A 20,654-nucleotide genomic window follows, 5' to 3' on the forward strand; every position below is an offset into this window, starting at 1 on the left:
AGGCCTCTAAGTCAACATTGACCAGAGACGGTACACAAGAGCAGCGTTCGCAGACAGTTATTGGTGTAAATGTGGGTGATCCCGGCACATTGCTGGGGCATGTGAGTCATTCACACACACACGCACACGCACACGCACACACACACACACGTACACATAAACACACACACACATACCCAAGAAGCCCTTTACTTTCAGACACGGTTTGTCACAAGGACTGCAAGTCTGACCGTATAAGCAGTGACATGCCACTACCCAGCATACACAGGTCTGGAGGAGCAGAGTAGCGGTGAGAAACAGCCCCTGCTTGGGGAATGCAGATGCACACCATCCCAAGGGGCCCAGAGCCATGAGCGTGTCTGATGGTATGGCAGGTCCTGAGGATATCAGCAGTGGCCGGGCAAGAGGCAGTGCCCGCCAAGCTCCTTGCAGATGCGTGTTCCAGTATCCTTGTTCCACCCCAGACTAGGGCTGATGCTCCTGGCTCTTCTTGGCCGGCATGTGGCCTGAATGGCTCCTTGACCTAAAGCAGATTATGAGCCACCCTCAAGTCTCCGTCCTGATCAGCGACCAAGATCAAGACTTTCTCGGCTACATGATGGACTTGAAGGTCAGTGAGGGAGACTGAGGAAGGGTGGGTATGGGACCTGGCGGGGAGTGGGAGGAACGTGTTAGCCATGTTCCTGTGCTGTGAGACTTTGGAGAGGCATCGGGGAAGCTGATCATGCCTGCCTTGGAGGCAAGCTGAGGCCCCTAGAAGCTTGCACCTTTTCCCTCCTCGCTATCCTGGCAGGTGCAGGTGCGGAGCCATCCGCCGTCCCGCTGCAAGCTGATCTTTTCCTTTCGGGACAACCCCTGCTTCTTGAACTCGGTGATCATTAAGGAGTATTACCTTGACATCACTGGTAAAAGGTGGCTCCCGGGGTGATGAGTGTGGGTGTGCAAGCGTGTGGATGATGCACCTGCGGTGTCCACCCCAGTCTCCCCTGTCTGTCTGCAGGGTACAGGGCACGTCGATCCACTCCAGTCCACTGGTTCTGGGACTTTGAACGGGGAGCCCCCAGCCGCAGGCTGGACACCAGGAGCCTTAACTTTCTCAACTGGCTGTCAGGCCACAACGGCCCAGAATCGAACAGGATTGCTGAGGTGGGGTTGCTTTGGGCTTGCACACAGTTGGTGGTTGATGTTGGAGTTCTTGGCTGCTCATGGGAGGGTTGGGAGCCTGGTCAGCCCCTGGCTGACCTTGCTCGTGTTGCCTGCAGATCATCAGCGAAGACGTGTGGGACGATCCCCTGAAGTACTACCTCAGGGAGGAAGGTTCGTCCATGAGAGACAACTGACAGAAACACATGTGGTGATGGGGTCTGGAGGTAGGCCCCGTAGGGACAGCCGAATAGTAGCTGGGACACAGTACTTTCTTTTGCAAATGGGGATGCTCAGGCTCATGCAAACTGGCTGCAGAGCCAGAGCCTGAGTCAAGCATGCAGCAGGTGACTTGCTGAGACTGGGGGCTGGGGGGGACTCGGTGTGTCCGAGAGCGCAGTAAGTCCCCCTCCAGTCAGCTGTGGTGGCAGCGCGAGAGTCCTAGGTGATACGACTAGAGGCAGGGTGAATTAAGTGCCTGTGTCAGAATCATCTGTCCTTGGGTCCTGCCATTCCCCCGGCGTCCTTCCTCTCACTGAGTTTGAGAATGCCTGGGCCCTTCACTTCCGCCCCTTAACCTAGGATGGCCTGTCACTGAAAGGGCGTCCTGTCCAGGGTCCCAGTGCACCTGTGCGCTGACTTTGGGATCTTGTGTGAATTTCCACATCCAATACTCTGATCTCACCAGCACCACACCTGCTGAGCTTGAAGTTGCTTCAGGGAAAATCCGGACGTCTCTGGGAGGAGGTGGACAGGGAGCCCCAAGGGCAGGACATGGTGCCTAGTGACACCATCTCCGTCATTGCTGGACACGGGTCTTCGGCTCCTGAAACCCCTGTGTTCCCTGTTTGCGTCCGTGTCCACGTGCCAAGCATGTGTGTGTGTACACGCGTGTGCTTGTGTCACCTGTCTTTATGCGGGGGTGTGTGTGTGTGTCCGGCCCAGGGCGGACGCAGAGATGAAGGCGACGGGAGAGGAGGTGACGAGCGACCAGAAGAGGAGGCACGAGGCGTCCCCAGGCTGACGGAGGTTGGTCACCGACTCTCCGCATGACCGTATCCGGGATGGGAATGAGGAAAAGATGGCCAGTGATACCTCGGACCAGCGGACCGTGGCTCGAGAAATCCGCAATTAGACCAAATCCAAAACACGCTCGCCACTTCTAACTTGTGGTTGTGTGTGCTTGGACCAGGGAGAGGGAAGTGCATGGTCTGAGGATTCCGCGAGGGCAAATCAGGTGGGGCGGGGCTTTGAAACCGCTGCCTGAGGAGCCCTCAGTCCATGGGGACGTGGGCCGGCCTCTGGAAATGGTGGGCGAGGGTACGGCTGGACCCGGGGTGGAGAGGAGGCCAAGTTCCTGTAGAGAAGAGCAGAGACCCGAAGGAGAAAGAGGCACAGATTGCCTGCTGCACTGGGGACTTGTTCCACACACGGAAGAAGGAGACCCGGGAGGGCCCTGGGCCAGTGCTGCCCAGGATCGGCCCATCGGCCCGCACGCTGTCTCCACGAGGGTGGCACACACTGGCATGATGCGAAACACAACGCAAGATGTGCTAAGCTAGGCTGTCCGTGCAAAACCCCAGGCACGCGAGGAGAGACAGGGTGTGAGCGTGGCAGACGTCCAGGCATTTCCAGCCTCCTCGGCAGGGCAGAAAGGCGAGGGAGGCGCAGGTGTGGGTGTACGTGTGCGTCCCTCTGCCGGAGTGTGCCTGTGAGGGAGGGAAGAGGGAGGAAGCAAGGACGGTGGGCTACTTGCATGTGCCAAGGGACCTCGGGAGAATGGCAGACAGGGAAGCCCCTGGGGGCGGTTGAGAGCCTGCTGGTGGATTTCAGGGCCCAGGGGCTAGGCATTAGCGGCCCTGCCAAAGACACCCCATGGGTCGTGCTCCAAGTCCTGACGTGAATTCCTTCCTTCCTCTGGGGTCTTGCCCCCGGCTGTGGGGGTGGGGGGGGGGGCCAGAGGGGCTCAGGGGTGCGTCTGCCCCAGACGGAGGTTTCTGGCAGCGTCGCTGGAGCAGAATCTCTGATTCTGTCGTAGGGCATCTGCACCAGATGACACTCAGAGGCACCCTGCCTTCCAGGTGACCGTCTTGGATGTCCCCGGGCCCAAGCGGGGACTGGCTTCCTTGGCATGTGGGCTGTGTAGGCAAGCAGGGATGCCTGACTGTCGGGAATTCTAGCTGGGCCTAATGAGAGCAACTGAAAGAGAGTCTTGGCATTTAGCAAAGCAGTGAGGCCCGGGTGGTACAAGGCCTCTTGGTGCCTTTGAGGTAGCAAAGCTGCTTTCTGCCCAGGGAGGCATGAGCTGTGGGCCCAGACAGGGCCGGGTGCCCAGGGCAGCATCGGTTCAGGGACTGAGTGCGTCTGGGTAGTGTTAAAGAGAAGGGACGGCGTGTAGGGTTGCCGCCTTACCTTTACGGCCTCAGGTTCCGTGCCTTGTATCGGAAGAGTGCCTGTATCCACGTGCTCCTTCTTCACAAGATTGGATCAGACCCAGGCCTGTCACAGTCTCTTGGGGCCCTTGCAGGCCCGGGCGTCTCTTTGGCCTTTTCCTGCTACAGGGAGACAGGGAGACAGGTGCACTCAGCAAGCTACACAGGTGGGAAGCACAGGGGCCTCAGTCGGAGTGTTGTGGGCCCTGACGGCTGGTGGGCTAGCAACAGGGCCACGCCATTGACAAGGAACGACCTAGATAGATGCACACGGAGAAAGCGGTTCTCCAAGTCAGCGGAGGCCAGCGCTCCTTGTTTTCTGGTTCCCTGAGGGAAGGCACAGACAATGGATCCGGCCAACGTGACTGGTACTGTGAAGCTGTCCAAGGTGATGGGAGAAGGCAGAACACAGGCGCCTGTCACTCAGCTGGCCACAGCGAGCAAATCCTGGGTCCTGCCCTTGCCCAAACCCCCGACAAATACTCCTGAGCGCACATCTCGGTTCCTGCACCGAACCAGGCCAGGTCCTGCACTTCTTCAAGCCCCCGACCGACACTCCTGGGCCAGCATCGGACTCTCAGGCATGTTCCTGGCCTTAGTCAAGCCCCCGGAACACATTCCTGAGCCCACAACGCGCTCTGTACCCCTGAACTACGGTGTGTCCTCCCCTTGTTCAAGCCCCCAGGAAACACTACTGAGCCCGCATCTCACTCGCTGCATTGAACCTGGCTGGCTCCTTGTCTTGTTCAAGCCCCCGACAGATACTCCGGAACCCACATCTCGGTCCCTGCACTGATCCCGGCTGGGTGCTGCCCTTGTTCCCGACCCCGACAAATACTCCTGAGCCCACATCTCGGGCCCTGCACTGAATCGGGTGGGCCCTGCCCATCTTCCAGCCCCGACAAACTCTCCTGAGCCCACATCCCGGTCCCTGCACTGAAGCAGGCTGGGTGCTTCCCATGTTCAAGCCCCGACAAGCACTCCTGAGCCCACATCTCGGGCCCTGCACCGACCCAGTCTGGGTCCTGCCCTTGTTCAAGCCGCTGAACAAATACCCCTGAGCCGGCTTCTCTGTCCCTGCCGTGAACCAGGCCAGGAGCTGCACGTGTTGAAGCCACTGACCAACACTTCTGGGCCTGCCTCTGATTCTCAGGCTGGTTCCTGGCCTGAGGTAAGCCCCCAGCAAACAGTATTGAGCCCACAGCTGGCTCCCTGCTCCTGAACTCAACTAAGGTGTGTCCTCCCCTTGTTCAACCACACTCCCCCCCCCACCCCCCAGGAAACACCACTGTGCCCGCATCTCACTCGCTGCATTGAACCAGGCTGGGTCCTGCGCTTGTTCAAACCCCCGACAAATCCTCCTGAGCCCACCCCTCGGTCCCTGCACTGAACCAGGCTGGATCCTCCCTTTGTTCAAGCCCCTGACAAACACACCTGACACCACCTCTCGGTCCCGTCATCGAGCCAGGCTGGGTCCTGCCCATGATCAAGCAGCCGATAAACACTCCTTGGAGCACATCTCGGTCCCTGCACTGATCCAGGCTGGATCCTGCCCTTGTTCATCCCGACAGACACTCCCGAGGCCACAGCACAGTCCCTGCCATGACCCAGGCTGGGTCCTGCCTTTGTTCAAGCCCCCGACAAACACTCTTGAGCCCACATCTCGGTCCATGCAACTGAATCGGGTCGGCCCTGCCCATGCCCAAGCTCTTTGTAGAACGCATATATCGTGTGTCAGGACTATAGGATGGCTGGTTTAGCTTGATCCTCTTGCTGCTCCAGGCCCCACAGGCTTGGGCCACAGGGCAGGCTGGGATGTGTTCTCACATGGAGAACAGAACCACTTTGAAAGGGCCTCCATAGGGTCGATGGCAGCCGTGCATGTCTCCGACACCGGTGAGTCGTGGGACTTAACGGGGAGCTGTCCTTAGCGTCTCCCTGGCCGGCATTCGCACAAGGTTCAGGGGGGGTCCCTCATGCCAGCAGAGCGGGCCTCGTTTCTCCCTCTGCGCACAGTGTGGCCACGGCACCTCAGGCTTGTGCAGCTTTCACGTCGGCCCAGCGAGGGAGGGAGGGTCGCCCGTCCCCTTCTGCGCTTCAGCAGTGACCGCCCACTGTTGGCTTTCAAGGTCGAGAAAGCACTCTCCGAACGTGTGGACTAAAACCCTCTGAACTCCCACCGGTGAAACTCACTCAGGACGAGAAGGGCTTGCCTTCACGCCAAGGATAAGCGTCTCTTCTGAGCGCTGGTGTCCACAGAGTTGCAGACGGCAACAGCACTACTTAGAGAGACGGAGACACACAGACACCAGCGCCTGCTACACATGCGGAAGGATTGCCCAACACAGTGCTATGCCAGAAGCAAAGATACAGAGACACAGAGCGAGCGCTGTACACTAAGGCGCTGGTGTTCCCGAACAGTGGAGATCCACTGTAGCACTGTAGGTGGGGTTCTTCCCTACTCCCCTAGCATCCGGACAGCAGCAGGCTCTCTGTCCCTTGAAGAAAAGTATCCAGCCCCTTGGCACCCCTGCATATCCCTTGGATACTCAGGGAGAGCTCTCAGTTATTGCCAGTCCCAGGGGACACAGGAGTGTGCGGTTCGGACGGCGGAGCAGGAACCCGTGCTTGGAATTTCCAGAGCCAGGTCAATGACAGCGCCTGGGGCTAGCCCGGCCACATGCAAAACCCTGTCCCTCCCTGGAGCAGAATCTGGCCACGTGGGGGCGCTGGAGCAGCACAGGAACCCCGGAAGATGCCCTCCGGTCTGGGGGCGTGTCCATAAGAGTGCCGCCCACTACCCTGTCGGCCATTGGTCTAGATTTGGGCCAGCAGTCTGTGCATGGCTCACAGCCTAGGCCCCCGCCTGTTCGCCGGATCTCCTAGGGCCCGTTCACCCCGTCCTGCGTTTCTGGCACCCCTTTCTTCGGCCTCACGCCAACACCCCCACACAGCAGCCCCCGCCTTCTGACAATCCCCCTCACTCCCCGCCCCCAAAAGAGCTAGTCGGTCCCACAGGTTTACTGCAGCCTGGGCCGCCATTACGCCCCACTTGTTGTGCTCTTATGTCGCGTCCCTTCGCCTCTGCCCCAGCTCGGGGTCACCGCCAAGGCCAAGAGGAACGTGAGAGGCGGTCAGAGGAAGGCGGGAGCGTCCCGGGACCCCGCACCGTCCAAGTTGTGAGCCCAGGTACTCAGGGGGCAGGGCCCCGCCCCCACCCCCCCTCCCCCACCCCGCAGCCTGCCGTCGTGATGCAGTGCGCAGCTGGGACCTTGTCACCAGCAGTTGTCACGCCAGGCCAAGAGGCCACCCTCTTCAGGGTGGAGGCGGTGGAGGAGGGCGAGGCCCTGGTGGACGGAGACGTGGCGGGGATCGGGCGGGAGTTCCAGCTGCTTGCGGAAGACATCGTGGAGGAGGTGGAGGTTGTGGCGGATGAGGAGCAGGAACAGCGGCCCTCCCAGGAGCTAGAGGAGAAGACGGTGGAGGAGCAGGGCCAGGAAAGGCCCGGAGGCCCTTGTGAGCGCCAGGAGCTGGATGCCCTGCAGGCACTGGCCGCCCTGCAGGTAGAACTGAGCTCTGAGCGTGAGCAAAACCGCAGGGCTTACGTTCAGTTCATGCGCAAGAACCATCAGAGGAGGAAGCGTCACTTGGCTCGGAGGAGCGCCATCATCCAGGGCATCCCTGGCTTCTGGGCCAAAGCTGTATCCTTTGCGCTGCTCCTTGGGGTCCGCTGCTCAGGAGGACGAGGAAGGGGAGAAGGGGCAGGAGCAGGCGGAGGGGGTGGAGGCGAGGGCACAGGAAGGGCGCCGGAGGCCACTGAAGGAAATGCGGTCCTGGGCAATTGGCAGGCTCCAAAGGCACAGCCGAGTAGGGCCTGGGCAGGGCCACAGGTGGACGTGTCGCAGCCATGCCTTTGAGTGTCTCCTTCAGGCCTGCATCTGAGGAGGCGCAGCCCCCGAGGCCTCTAAGTCAACATTGACCAGAGACGGTACACAAGAGCAGCGTTCGCAGACAGTTATTGGTGTAAATGTGGGTGATCCCGGCACATTGCTGGGGCATGTGAGTCATTCACACACACACGCACACACGCACACGCACACGCACACACACACACACGTACACATAAACACACACACACACATACCCAAGAAGCCCTTTACTTTCAGACACGGTTTGTCACAAGGACTGCAAGTCTGACCGTATAAGCAGTGACCGGCCACTACCCAGCATACACAGGTCTGGAGGAGCAGAGTAGCGGTGAGAAACAGCCCCTGCTTGGGGAATGCAGATGCACACCATCCCAAGGGGCCCAGAGCCATGAGCGTGTCTGATGGTATGGCAGGTCCTGAGGATATCAGCAGTGGCCGGGCAAGAGGCAGTGCCCGCCAAGCTCCTTGCAGATGCGTGTTCCAGTATCCTTGTTCCACCCCAGACTAGGGCTGATGCTCCTGGCTCTTCTTGGCCGGCATGTGGCCTGAATGGCTCCTTGACCTAAAGCAGATTATGAGCCACCCTCAAGTCTCCGTCCTGATCAGCGACCAAGATCAAGACTTTCTCGGCTACATGATGGACTTGAAGGTCAGTGAGGGAGACTGAGGAAGGGTGGGTATGGGACCTGGCGGGGAGTGGGAGGAACGTGTTAGCCATGTTCCTGTGCTGTGAGACTTTGGAGAGGCATCGGGGAAGCTGATCATGCCTGCCTTGGAGGCAAGCTGAGGCCCCTAGAAGCTTGCACCTTTTCCCTCCTCGCTATCCTGGCAGGTGCAGGTGCGGAGCCATCCGCCGTCCCGCTGCAAGCTGATCTTTTCCTTTCGGGACAACCCCTGCTTCTTGAACTCGGTGATCATTAAGGAGTATTACCTTGACATCACTGGTAAAAGGTGGCTCCCGGGGTGATGAGTGTGGGTGTGCAAGCGTGTGGATGATGCACCTGCGGTGTCCACCCCAGTCTCCCCTGTCTGTCTGCAGGGTACAGGGCACGTCGATCCACTCCAGTCCACTGGTTCTGGGACTTTGAACGGGGAGCCCCCCGCCGCAGGCTGGACACCAGGAGCCTTAACTTTCTCAACTGGCTGTCAGGCCACAACGGCCCAGAATCGAACAGGATTGCTGAGGTGGGGTTGCTTTGGGCTTGCACACAGTTGGTGGTTGATGTTGGAGTTCTTGGCTGCTCATGGGAGGGTTGGGAGCCTGGTCAGCCCCTGGCTGACCTTGCTCGTGTTGCCTGCAGATCATCAGCGAAGACGTGTGGGACGATCCCCTGAAGTACTACCTCAGGGAGGAAGGTTCGTCCATGAGAGACAACTGACAGAAACACATGTGGTGATGGGGTCTGGAGGTAGGCCCCGTAGGGACAGCCGAATAGTAGCTGGGACACAGTACTTTCTTTTGCAAATGGGGATGCTCAGGCTCATGCAAACTGGCTGCAGAGCCAGAGCCTGAGTCAAGCATGCAGCAGGTGACTTGCTGAGACTGGGGGCTGGGGGGGACTCGGTGTGTCCGAGAGCGCAGTAAGTCCCCCTCCAGTCAGCTGTGGTGGCAGCGCGAGAGTCCTAGGTGATACGACTAGAGGCAGGGTGAATTAAGTGCCTGTGTCAGAATCATCTGTCCTTGGGTCCTGCCATTCCCCCGGCGTCCTTCCTCTCACTGAGTTTGAGAATGCCTGGGCCCTTCACTTCCGCCCCTTAACCTAGGATGGCCTGTCACTGAAAGGGCGTCCTGTCCAGGGTCCCAGTGCACCTGTGCGCTGACTTTGGGATCTTGTGTGAATTTCCACATCCAATACTCTGATCTCACCAGCACCACACCTGCTGAGCTTGAAGTTGCTTCAGGGAAAATCCGGACGTCTCTGGGAGGAGGTGGACAGGGAGCCCCAAGGGCAGGACATGGTGCCTAGTGACACCATCTCCGTCATTGCTGGACACGGGTCTTCGGCTCCTGAAACCCCTGTGTTCCCTGTTTGCGTCCGTGTCCACGTGCCAAGCATGTGTGTGTGTACACGCGTGTGCTTGTGTCACCTGTCTTTATGCGGGGGTGTGTGTGTGTGTCCGGCCCAGGGCGGACGCAGAGATGAAGGCGACGGGAGAGGAGGTGACGAGCGACCAGAAGAGGAGGCACGAGGCGTCCCCAGGCTGACGGAGGTTGGTCACCGACTCTCCGCATGACCGTATCCGGGATGGGAATGAGGAAAAGATGGCCAGTGATACCTCGGACCAGCGGACCGTGGCTCGAGAAATCCGCAATTAGACCAAATCCAAAACACGCTCGCCACTTCTAACTTGTGGTTGTGTGTGCTTGGACCAGGGAGAGGGAAGTGCATGGTCTGAGGATTCCGCGAGGGCAAATCAGGTGGGGCGGGGCTTTGAAACCGCTGCCTGAGGAGCCCTCAGTCCATGGGGACGTGGGCCGGCCTCTGGAAATGGTGGGCGAGGGTACGGCTGGACCCGGGGTGGAGAGGAGGCCAAGTTCCTGTAGAGAAGAGCAGAGACCCGAAGGAGAAAGAGGCACAGATTGCCTGCTGCACTGGGGACTTGTTCCACACACGGAAGAAGGAGACCCGGGAGGGCCCTGGGCCAGTGCTGCCCAGGATCGGCCCATCGGCCCGCACGCTGTCTCCACGAGGGTGGCACACACTGGCATGATGCGAAACACAACGCAAGATGTGCTAAGCTAGGCTGTCCGTGCAAAACCCCAGGCACGCGAGGAGAGACAGGGTGTGAGCGTGGCAGACGTCCAGGCATTTCCAGCCTCCTCGGCAGGGCAGAAAGGCGAGGGAGGCGCAGGTGTGGGTGTACGTGTGCGTCCCTCTGCCGGAGTGTGCCTGTGAGGGAGGGAAGAGGGAGGAAGCAAGGACGGTGGGCTACTTGCATGTGCCAAGGGACCTCGGGAGAATGGCAGACAGGGAAGCCCCTGGGGGCGGTTGAGAGCCTGCTGGTGGATTTCAGGGCCCAGGGGCTAGGCATTAGCGGCCCTGCCAAAGACACCCCATGGGTCGTGCTCCAAGTCCTGACGTGAATTCCTTCCTTCCTCTGGGGTCTTGCCCCCGGCTGTGGGGGTGGGGGGGGGCCAGAGGGGCTAAGGGGCGCGTCTGCCCCAGACGGAGGTTTCTGGCAGCGTCGCTGGAGCAGAATCTCTGATTCTGTCGTAGGGCATCTGCACCAGATGACACTCAGAGGCACCCTGCCTTCCAGGTGACCGTCTTGGATGTCCCCGGGCCCAAGCGGGGACTGGCTTCCTTGGCATGTGGGCTGTGTAGGCAAGCAGGGATGCCTGACTGTCGGGAATTCTAGCTGGGCCTAATGAGAGCAACTGAAAGAGAGTCTTGGCATTTAGCAAAGCAGTGAGGCCCGGGTGGTACAAGGCCTCTTGGTGCCTTTGAGGTAGCAAAGCTGCTTTCTGCCCAGGGAGGCATGAGCTGTGGGCCCAGACAGGGCCGGGTGCCCAGGGCAGCATCGGTTCAGGGACTGAGTGCGTCTGGGTAGTGTTAAAGAGAAGGGACGGCGTGTAGGGTTGCCGCCTTACCTTTACGGCCTCAGGTTCCGTGCCTTGTATCGGAAGAGTGCCTGTATCCACGTGCTCCTTCTTCACAAGATTGGATCAGACCCAGGCCTGTCACAGTCTCTTGGGGCCCTTGCAGGCCCGGGCGTCTCTTTGGCCTTTTCCTGCTACAGGGAGACAGGGAGACAGGTGCACTCAGCAAGCTACACAGGTGGGAAGCACAGGGGCCTCAGTCGGAGTGTTGTGGGCCCTGACGGCTGGTGGGCTAGCAACAGGGCCACGCCATTGACAAGGAACGACCTAGATAGATGCACACGGAGAAAGCGGTTCTCCAAGTCAGCGGAGGCCAGCGCTCCTTGTTTTCTGGTTCCCTGAGGGAAGGCACAGACAATGGATCCGGCCAACGTGACTGGTACTGTGAAGCTGTCCAAGGTGATGGGAGAAGGCAGAACACAGGCGCCTGTCACTCAGCTGGCCACAGCGAGCAAATCCTGGGTCCTGCCCTTGCCCAAACCCCCGACAAATACTCCTGAGCGCACATCTCGGTTCCTGCACCGAACCAGGCCAGGTCCTGCACTTCTTCAAGCCCCCGACCGACACTCCTGGGCCAGCATCGGACTCTCAGGCTTGTTCCTGGCCTTAGTCAAGCCCCCGGAACACATTCCTGAGCCCACAACGCGCTCTGTACCCCTGAACTACGGTGTGTCCTCCCCTTGTTCAAGCCCCCAGGAAACACTACTGAGCCCGCATCTCACTCGCTGCATTGAACCTGGCTGGCTCCTTGTCTTGTTCAAGCCCCCGACAGATACTCCGGAACCCACATCTCGGTCCCTGCACTGATCCCGGCTGGGTGCTGCCCTTGTTCCCGACCCCGACAAATACTCCTGAGCCCACATCTCGGGCCCTGCACTGAATCGGGTGGGCCCTGCCCATCTTCCAGCCCCGACAAACTCTCCTGAGCCCACATCCCGGTCCCTGCACTGAAGCAGGCTGGGTGCTTCCCATGTTCAAGCCCCGACAAGCACTCCTGAGCCCACATCTCGGGCCCTGCACCGACCCAGTCTGGGTCCTGCCCTTGTTCAAGCCGCTGAACAAATACCCCTGAGCCGGCTTCTCTGTCCCTGCCGTGAACCAGGCCAGGAGCTGCACGTGTTGAAGCCACTGACCAACACTTCTGGGCCTGCCTCTGATTCTCAGGCTGGTTCCTGGCCTGAGGTAAGACCCCAGCAAACAGTATTGAGCCCACAGCTGGCTCCCTGCTCCTGAACTCAACTAAGGTGTGTCCTCCCCTTGTTCAACCACCCTCCCCCCCCCACCCCCCAGGAAACACCACTGTGCCCGCATCTCACTCGCTGCATTGAACCAGGCTGGGTCCTGCGCTTGTTCAAACCCCCGACAAATCCTCCTGAGCCCACCCCTCGGTCCCTGCACTGAACCAGGCTGGATCCTCCCTTTGTTCAAGCCCCTGACAAACACACCTGACACCACCTCTCGGTCCCGTCATCGAGCCAGGCTGGGTCCTGCCCATGATCAAGCAGCCGATAAACACTCCTTGGAGCACATCTCGGTCCCTGCACTGATCCAGGCTGGATCCTGCCCTTGTTCATCCCGACAGACACTCCCGAGGCCACAGCACAGTCCCTGCCATGACCCAGGCTGGGTCCTGCCTTTGTTCAAGCCCCCGACAAACACTCTTGAGCCCACATCTCGGTCCATGCAACTGAATCGGGTCGGCCCTGCCCATGCCCAAGCTCTTTGTAGAACGCATATATCGTGTGTCAGGACTATAGGATGGCTGGTTTAGCTTGATCCTCTTGCTGCTCCAGGCCCCACAGGCTTGGGCCACAGGGCAGGCTGGGATGTGTTCTCACATGGAGAACAGAACCACTTTGAAAGGGCCTCCATAGGGTCGATGGCAGCCGTGCATGTCTCCGACACCGGTGAGTCGTGGGACTTAACGGGGAGCTGTCCTTAGCGTCTCCCTGGCCGGCATTCGCACAAGGTTCAGGGGGGGTCCCTCATGCCAGCAGAGCGGGCCTCGTTTCTCCCTCTGCACACAGTGTGGCCACGGCACCTCAGGCTTGTGCAGCTTTCACGTCGGCCCAGCGAGGGAGGGAGGGTCGCCCGTCCCCTTCTGCGCTTCAGCAGTGACCGCCCACTGTTGGCTTTCAAGGTCGAGAAAGCACTCTCCGAACGTGTGGACTAAAACCCTCTGAACTCCCACCGGTGAAACTCACTCAGGACGAGAAGGGCTTGCCTTCACGCCAAGGATAAGCGTCTCTTCTGAGCGCTGGTGTCCACAGAGTTGCAGACGGCAACAGCACTACTTAGAGAGACGGAGACACACAGACACCAGCGCCTGCTACACACGCGGAAGGATTGCCCAACACAGTGCTATGCCAGAAGCAAAGATACAGAGACACAGAGCGAGCGCTGTACACTAAGGCGCTGGTGTTCCCGAACAGTGGAGATCCACTGTAGCACTGTAGGTGGGGTTCTTCCCTACTCCCCTAGCATCCGGACAGCAGCAGGCTCTCTGTCCCTTGAAGAAAAGTATCCAGCCCCTTGGCACCCCTGCGTATCCCTTGGATACTCAGGGAGAGCTCTCAGTTATTGCCAGTCCCAGGGGACACAGGAGTGTGCGGTTCGGATGGCGGAGCAGGAACCCGTGCTTGGAATTTCCAGAGCCAGGTCAATGACAGCGCCTGGGGCTAGCCCGGCCACATGCAAAACCCTGTCCCTCCCTGGAGCAGAATCTGGCCACGTAGGGGCGCTGGAGCAGCACAGGAACCCCGGAAGATGCCCTCCGGTCTGGGGGCGTGTCCATAAGAGTGCCGCCCACTACCCTGTCGGCCATTGGTCTAGATTTGGGCCAGCAGTCTGTGCATGGCTCACAGCCTAGGCCCCCGCCTGTTCGCCGGATCTCCTAGGGCCCGTTCACCCCGTCCTGCGTTTCTGGCACCCCTTTCTTCGGCCTCACGCCAACACCCCCACACAGCAGCCCCCGCCTTCTGACAATCCCCCTCACTCCCCGCCCCCAAAAGAGCTAGTCGGTCCCACAGGTTTACTGCAGCCTGGGCCGCCATTACGCCCCACTTGTTGTGCTCTTATGTCGCGTCCCTTCGCCTCTGCCCCAGCTCGGGGTCACCGCCAAGGCCAAGAGGAACGTGAGAGGCGGTCAGAGGAAGGCGGGAGCGTCCCGGGACCCCGCACCTTCCAAGTTGTGAGCCCAGGTACTCAGGGGGCAGGGCCCCGCCCCCACCCCCCCTCCCCCACCCCGCAGCCTGCCGTCGTGATGCAGTGCGCAGCTGGGACCTTGTCACCAGCAGTTGTCACGCCAGGCCAAGAGGCCACCCTCTTCAGGGTGGAGGCGGTGGAGGAGGGCGAGGCCCTGGTGGACGGAGACGTGGCGGGGATCGGGCGGGAGTTCCAGCTGCTTGCGGAAGACATCGTGGAGGAGGTGGAGGTTGTGGCGGATGAGGAGCAGGAACAGCGGCCCTCCCAGGAGCTAGAGGAGAAGACGGTGGAGGAGCAGGGCCAGGAAAGGCCCGGAGGCCCTTGTGAGCGCCAGGAGCTGGATGCCCTGCAGGCACTGGCCGCCCTGCAGGTAGAACTGAGCTCTGAGCATGAGCAAAACCGCAGGGCTTACGTTCAGTTCATGCGCAAGAACCATCAGAGGAGGAAGCGTCACTTGGCTCGGAGGAGCGCCATCATCCAGGGCATCCCTGGCTTCTGGGCCAAAGCTGTATCCTTTGCGCTGCTCCTTGGGGTCCGCTGCTCAGGAGGACGAGGAAGGGGAGAAGGGGCAGGAGCAGGCGGAGGGGGTGGAGGCGAGGGCACAGGAAGGGCGCCGGAGGCCACTGAAGGAAATGCGGTCCTGGGCAATTGGCAGGCTCCAAAGGCACAGCCGAGTAGGGCCTGGGCAGGGCCACAGGTGGACGTGTCGCAGCCATGCCTTTGAGTGTCTCCTTCAGGCCTGCATCTGAGGAGGCGCAGCCCCCGAGGCCTCTAAGTCAACATTGACCAGAGACGGTACACAAGAGCAGCGTTCGCAGACAGTTATTGGTGTAAATGTGGGTGATCCCGGCACATTGCTGGGGCATGTGAGTCATTCACACACACACGCACACGCACACGCACACACACACACACGTACACATAAACACACACACACATACCCAAGAAGCCCTTTACTTTCAGACACGGTTTGTCACAAGGACTGCAAGTCTGACCGTATAAGCAGTGACATGCCACTACCCAGCATACACAGGTCTGGAGGAGCAGAGTAGCGGTGAGAAACAGCCCCTGCTTGGGGAATGCAGATGCACACCATCCCAAGGGGCCCAGAGCCATGAGCGTGTCTGATGGTATGGCAGGTCCTGAGGATATCAGCAGTGGCCGGGCAAGAGGCAGTGCCCGCCAAGCTCCTTGCAGATGCGTGTTCCAGTATCCTTGTTCCACCCCAGACTAGGGCTGATGCTCCTGGCTCTTCTTGGCCGGCATGTGGCCTGAATGGCTCCTTGACCTAAAGCAGATTATGAGCCACCCTCAAGTCTCCGTCCTGATCAGCGACCAAGATCAAGACTTTCTCGGCTACATGATGGACTTGAAGGTCAGTGAGGGAGACTGAGGAAGGGTGGGTATGGGACCTGGCGGGGAGTGGGAGGAACGTGTTAGCCATGTTCCTGTGCTGTGAGACTTTGGAGAGGCATCGGGGAAGCTGATCATGCCTGCCTTGGAGGCAAGCTGAGGCCCCTAGAAGCTTGCACCTTTTCCCTCCTCGCTATCCTGGCAGGTGCAGGTGCGGAGCCATCCGCCGTCCCGCTGCAAGCTGATCTTTTCCTTTCGGGACAACCCCTGCTTCTTGAACTCGGTGATCATTAAGGAGTATTACCTTGACATCACTGGTAAAAGGTGGCTCCCGGGGTGATGAGTGTGGGTGTGCAAGCGTGTGGATGATGCACCTGCGGTGTCCACCCCAGTCTCCCCTGTCTGTCTGCAGGGTACAGGGCACGTCGATCCACTCCAGTCCACTGGTTCTGGGACTTTGAACGGGGAGCCCCCAGCCGCAGGCTGGACACCAGGAGCCTTAACTTTCTCAACTGGCTGTCAGGCCACAACGGCCCAGAATCGAACAGGATTGCTGAGGTGGGGTTGCTTTGGGCTTGCACACAGTTGGTGGTTGATGTTGGAGTTCTTGGCTGCTCATGGGAGGGTTGGGAGCCTGGTCAGCCCCTGGCTGACCTTGCTCGTGTTGCCTGCAGATCATCAGCGAAGACGTGTGGGACGATCCCCTGAAGTACTACCTCAGGGAGGAAGGTTCGTCCATGAGAGACAACTGACAGAAACACATGTGGTGATGGGGTCTGGAGGTAGGCCCCGTAGGGACAGCCGAATAGTAGCTGGGACACAGTACTTTCTTTTGCAAATGGGGATGCTCAGGCTCATGCAAACTGGCTGCAGAGCCAGAGCCTGAGTCAAGCATGCAGCAGGTGACTTGCTGAGACTGGGGGCTGGGGGGGACTCGGTGTGTCCGAGAGCGCAGTAAGTCCCCCTCCAGTCAGCTGTGGTGGCAGCGCGAGAGTCCTAGGTGATACGACTAGAGGCAGGGTGAATTAAGTGCCTGTGTCAGAATCATCTGTCCTTGGGTCCTGCCATTCCCCCGGCGTCCTTCCTCTCACTGAGTTTGAGAATGCCTGGGCCCTTCACTTCCGCCCCTTAACCTAGGATGGCCTGTCACTGAAAGGGCGTCCTGTCCAGGGTCCCAGTGCACCTGTGCGCTGACTTTGGGATCTTGTGTGAATTTCCACATCCAATACTCTGATCTCACCAGCACCACACCTGCTGAGCTTGAAGTTGCTTCAGGGAAAATCCGGACGTCTCTGGGAGGAGGTGGACAGGGAGCCCCAAGGGCAGGACATGGTGCCTAGTGACACCATCTCCGTCATTGCTGGACACGGGTCTTCGGCTCCTGAAACCCCTGTGTTCCCTGTTTGCGTCCGTGTCCACGTGCCAAGCATGTGTGTGTGTACACGCGTGTGCTTGTGTCACCTGTCTTTATGCGGGGGTGTGTGTGTGTGTCCGGCCCAGGGCGGACGCAGAGATGAAGGCGACGGGAGAGGAGGTGACGAGCGACCAGAAGAGGAGGCACGAGGCGTCCCCAGGCTGACGGAGGTTGGTCACCGACTCTCCGCATGACCGTATCCGGGATGGGAATGAGGAAAAGATGGCCAGTGATACCTCGGACCAGCGGACCGTGGCTCGAGAAATCCGCAATTAGACCAAATCCAAAACACGCTCGCCACTTCTAACTTGTGGTTGTGTGTGCTTGGACCAGGGAGAGGGAAGTGCATGGTCTGAGGATTCCGCGAGGGCAAATCAGGTGGGGCGGGGCTTTGAAACCGCTGCCTGAGGAGCCCTCAGTCCATGGGGACGTGGGCCGGCCTCTGGAAATGGTGGGCGAGGGTACGGCTGGACCCGGGGTGGAGAGGAGGCCAAGTTCCTGTAGAGAAGAGCAGAGACCCGAAGGAGAAAGAGGCACAGATTGCCTGCTGCACTGGGGACTTGTTCCACACACGGAAGAAGGAGACCCGGGAGGGCCCTGGGCCAGTGCTGCCCAGGATCGGCCCATCGGCCCGCACGCTGTCTCCACGAGGGTGGCACACACTGGCATGATGCGAAACACAACGCAAGATGTGCTAAGCTAGGCTGTCCGTGCAAAACCACAGGCACGCGAGGAGAGACAGGGTGTGAGCGTGGCAGACGTCCAGGCATTTCCAGCCTCCTCGGCAGGGCAGAAAGGCGAGGGAGGCGCAGGTGTGGGTGTACGTGTGCGTCCCTCTGCCGGAGTGTGCCTGTGAGGGAGGGAAGAGGGAGGAAGCAAGGACGGTGGGCTACTTGCATGTGCCAAGGGACCTCGGGAGAATGGCAGACAGGGAAGCCCCTGGGGGCGGTTGAGAGCCTGCTGGTGGATTTCAGGGCCCAGGGGCTAGGCATTAGCGGCCCTGCCAAAGACACCCCATGGGTCGTGCTCCAAGTCCTGACGTGAATTCCTTCCTTCCTCTGGGGTCTTGCCCCCGGCTGTGGGGGGCGGGGGGGGGCCAGAGGGGCTAAGGGGCGCGTCTGCCCCAGACGGAGGTTTCTGGCAGCGTCGCTGGAGCAGAATCTCTGATTCTGTCGTAGGGCATCTGCACCAGATGACACTCAGAGGCACCCTGCCTTCCAGGTGACCGTCTTGGATGTCCCCGGGCCCAAGCGGGGACTGGCTTCCTTGGCATGTGGGCTGTGTAGGCAAGCAGGGATGCCTGACTGTCGGGAATTCTAGCTGGGCCTAATGAGAGCAACTGAAAGAGAGTCTTGGCATTTAGCAAAGCAGTGAGGCCCGGGTGGTACAAGGCCTCTTGGTGCCTTTGAGGTAGCAAAGCTGCTTTCTGCCCAGGGAGGCATGAGCTGTGGGCCCAGACAGGGCCGGGTGCCCAGGGCAGCATCGGTTCAGGGACTGAGTGCGTCTGGGTAGTGTTAAAGAGAAGGGACGGCGTGTAGGGTTGCCGCCTTACCTTTACGGCCTCAGGTTCCGTGCCTTGTATCGGAAGAGTGCCTGTATCCACGTGCTCCTTCTTCACAAGATTGGATCAGACCCAGGCCTGTCACAGTCTCTTGGGGCCCTTGCAGGCCCGGGCGTCTCTTTGGCCTTTTCCTGCTACAGGGAGACAGGGAGACAGGTGCACTCAGCAAGCTACACAGGTGGGAAGCACAGGGGCCTCAGTCGGAGTGTTGTGGGCCCTGACGGCTGGTGGGCTAGCAACAGGGCCACGCCATTGACAAGGAACGACCTAGATAGATGCACACGGAGAAAGCGGTTCTCCAAGTCAGCGGAGGCCAGCGCTCCTTGTTTTCTGGTTCCCTGAGGGAAGGCACAGACAATGGATCCGGCCAACGTGACTGGTACTGTGAAGCTGTCCAAGGTGATGGGAGAAGGCAGAACACAGGCGCCTGTCACTCAGCTGGCCACAGCGAGCAAATCCTGGGTCCTGCCCTTGCCCAAACCCCCGACAAATACTCCTGAGCGCACATCTCGGTTCCTGCACCGAACCAGGCCAGGTCCTGCACTTCTTCAAGCCCCCGACCGACACTCCTGGGCCAGCATCGGACTCTCAGGCTTGTTCCTGGCCTTAGTCAAGCCCCCGGAACACATTCCTGAGCCCACAACGCGCTCTGTACCCCTGAACTACGGTGTGTCCTCCCCTTGTTCAAGCCCCCAGGAAACACTACTGAGCCCGCATCTCACTCGCTGCATTGAACCTGGCTGGCTCCTTGTCTTGTTCAAGCCCCCGACAGATACTCCGGAACCCACATCTCGGTCCCTGCACTGATCCCGGCTGGGTGCTGCCCTTGTTCCCGACCCCGACAAATACTCCTGAGCCCACATCTCGGGCCCTGCACTGAATCGGGTGGGCCCTGCCCATCTTCCAGCCCCGACAAACTCTCCTGAGCCCACATCCCGGTCCCTGCACTGAAGCAGGCTGGGTGCTTCCCATGTTCAAGCCCCGACAAGCACTCCTGAGCCCACATCTCGGGCCCTGCACCGACCCAGTCTGGGTCCTGCCCTTGTTCAAGCCGCTGAACAAATACCCCTGAGCCGGCTTCTCTGTCCCTGCCGTGAACCAGGCCAGGAGCTGCACGTGTTGAAGCCACTGACCAACACTTCTGGGCGTGCATCTGATTCTCAGGCTGGTTCCTGGCCTGAGGTAAGCCCCCAGCAAACAGTATTGAGCCCACAGCTGGCTCCCTGCTCCTGAACTCAACTAAGGTGTGTCCTCCCCTTGTTCAACCACCCTCCCCCCCCCCACCCCCCAGGAAACACCACTGTGCCCGCATCTCACTCGCTGCATTGAACCAGGCTGGGTCCTGCGCTTGTTCAAACCCCCGACAAATCCTCCTGAGCCCACCCCTCGGTCCCTGCACTGAACCAGGCTGGATCCTCCCTTTGTTCAAGCCCCTGACAAACACACCTGACACCACCTCTCGGTCCCGTCATCGAGCCAGGCTGGGTCCTGCCCATGATCAAGCAGCCGATAAACACTCCTTGGAGCACATCTCGGTCCCTGCACTGATCCAGGCTGGATCCTGCCCTTGTTCATCCCGACAGACACTCCCGAGGCCACAGCACAGTCCCTGCCATGACCCAGGCTGGGCCCTGCCTTTGTTCAAGCCCCCGACAAACACTCTTGAGCCCACATCTCGGTCCATGCAACTGAATCGGGTCGGCCCTGCCCATGCCCAAGCTCTTTGTAGAACGCATATATCGTGTGTCAGGACTATAGGATGGCTGGTTTAGCTTGATCCTCTTGCTGCTCCAGGCCCCACAGGCTTGGGCCACAGGGCAGGCTGGGATGTGTTCTCACATGGAGAACAGAACCACTTTGAAAGGGCCTCCATAGGGTCGATGGCAGCCGTGCATGTCTCCGACACCGGTGAGTCGTGGGACTTAACGGGGAGCTGTCCTTAGCGTCTCCCTGGCCGGCATTCGCACAAGGTTCAGGGGGGGTCCCTCATGCCAGCAGAGCGGGCCTCGTTTCTCCC

The sequence above is a fragment of the Bos taurus genome, chromosome Y (genome assembly GCF_002263795.3).
Source record: "Bos taurus isolate L1 Dominette 01449 registration number 42190680 breed Hereford chromosome Y, ARS-UCD2.0, whole genome shotgun sequence".
NCBI classification, from domain to species: Eukaryota; Metazoa; Chordata; class Mammalia; order Artiodactyla; family Bovidae; genus Bos; species Bos taurus.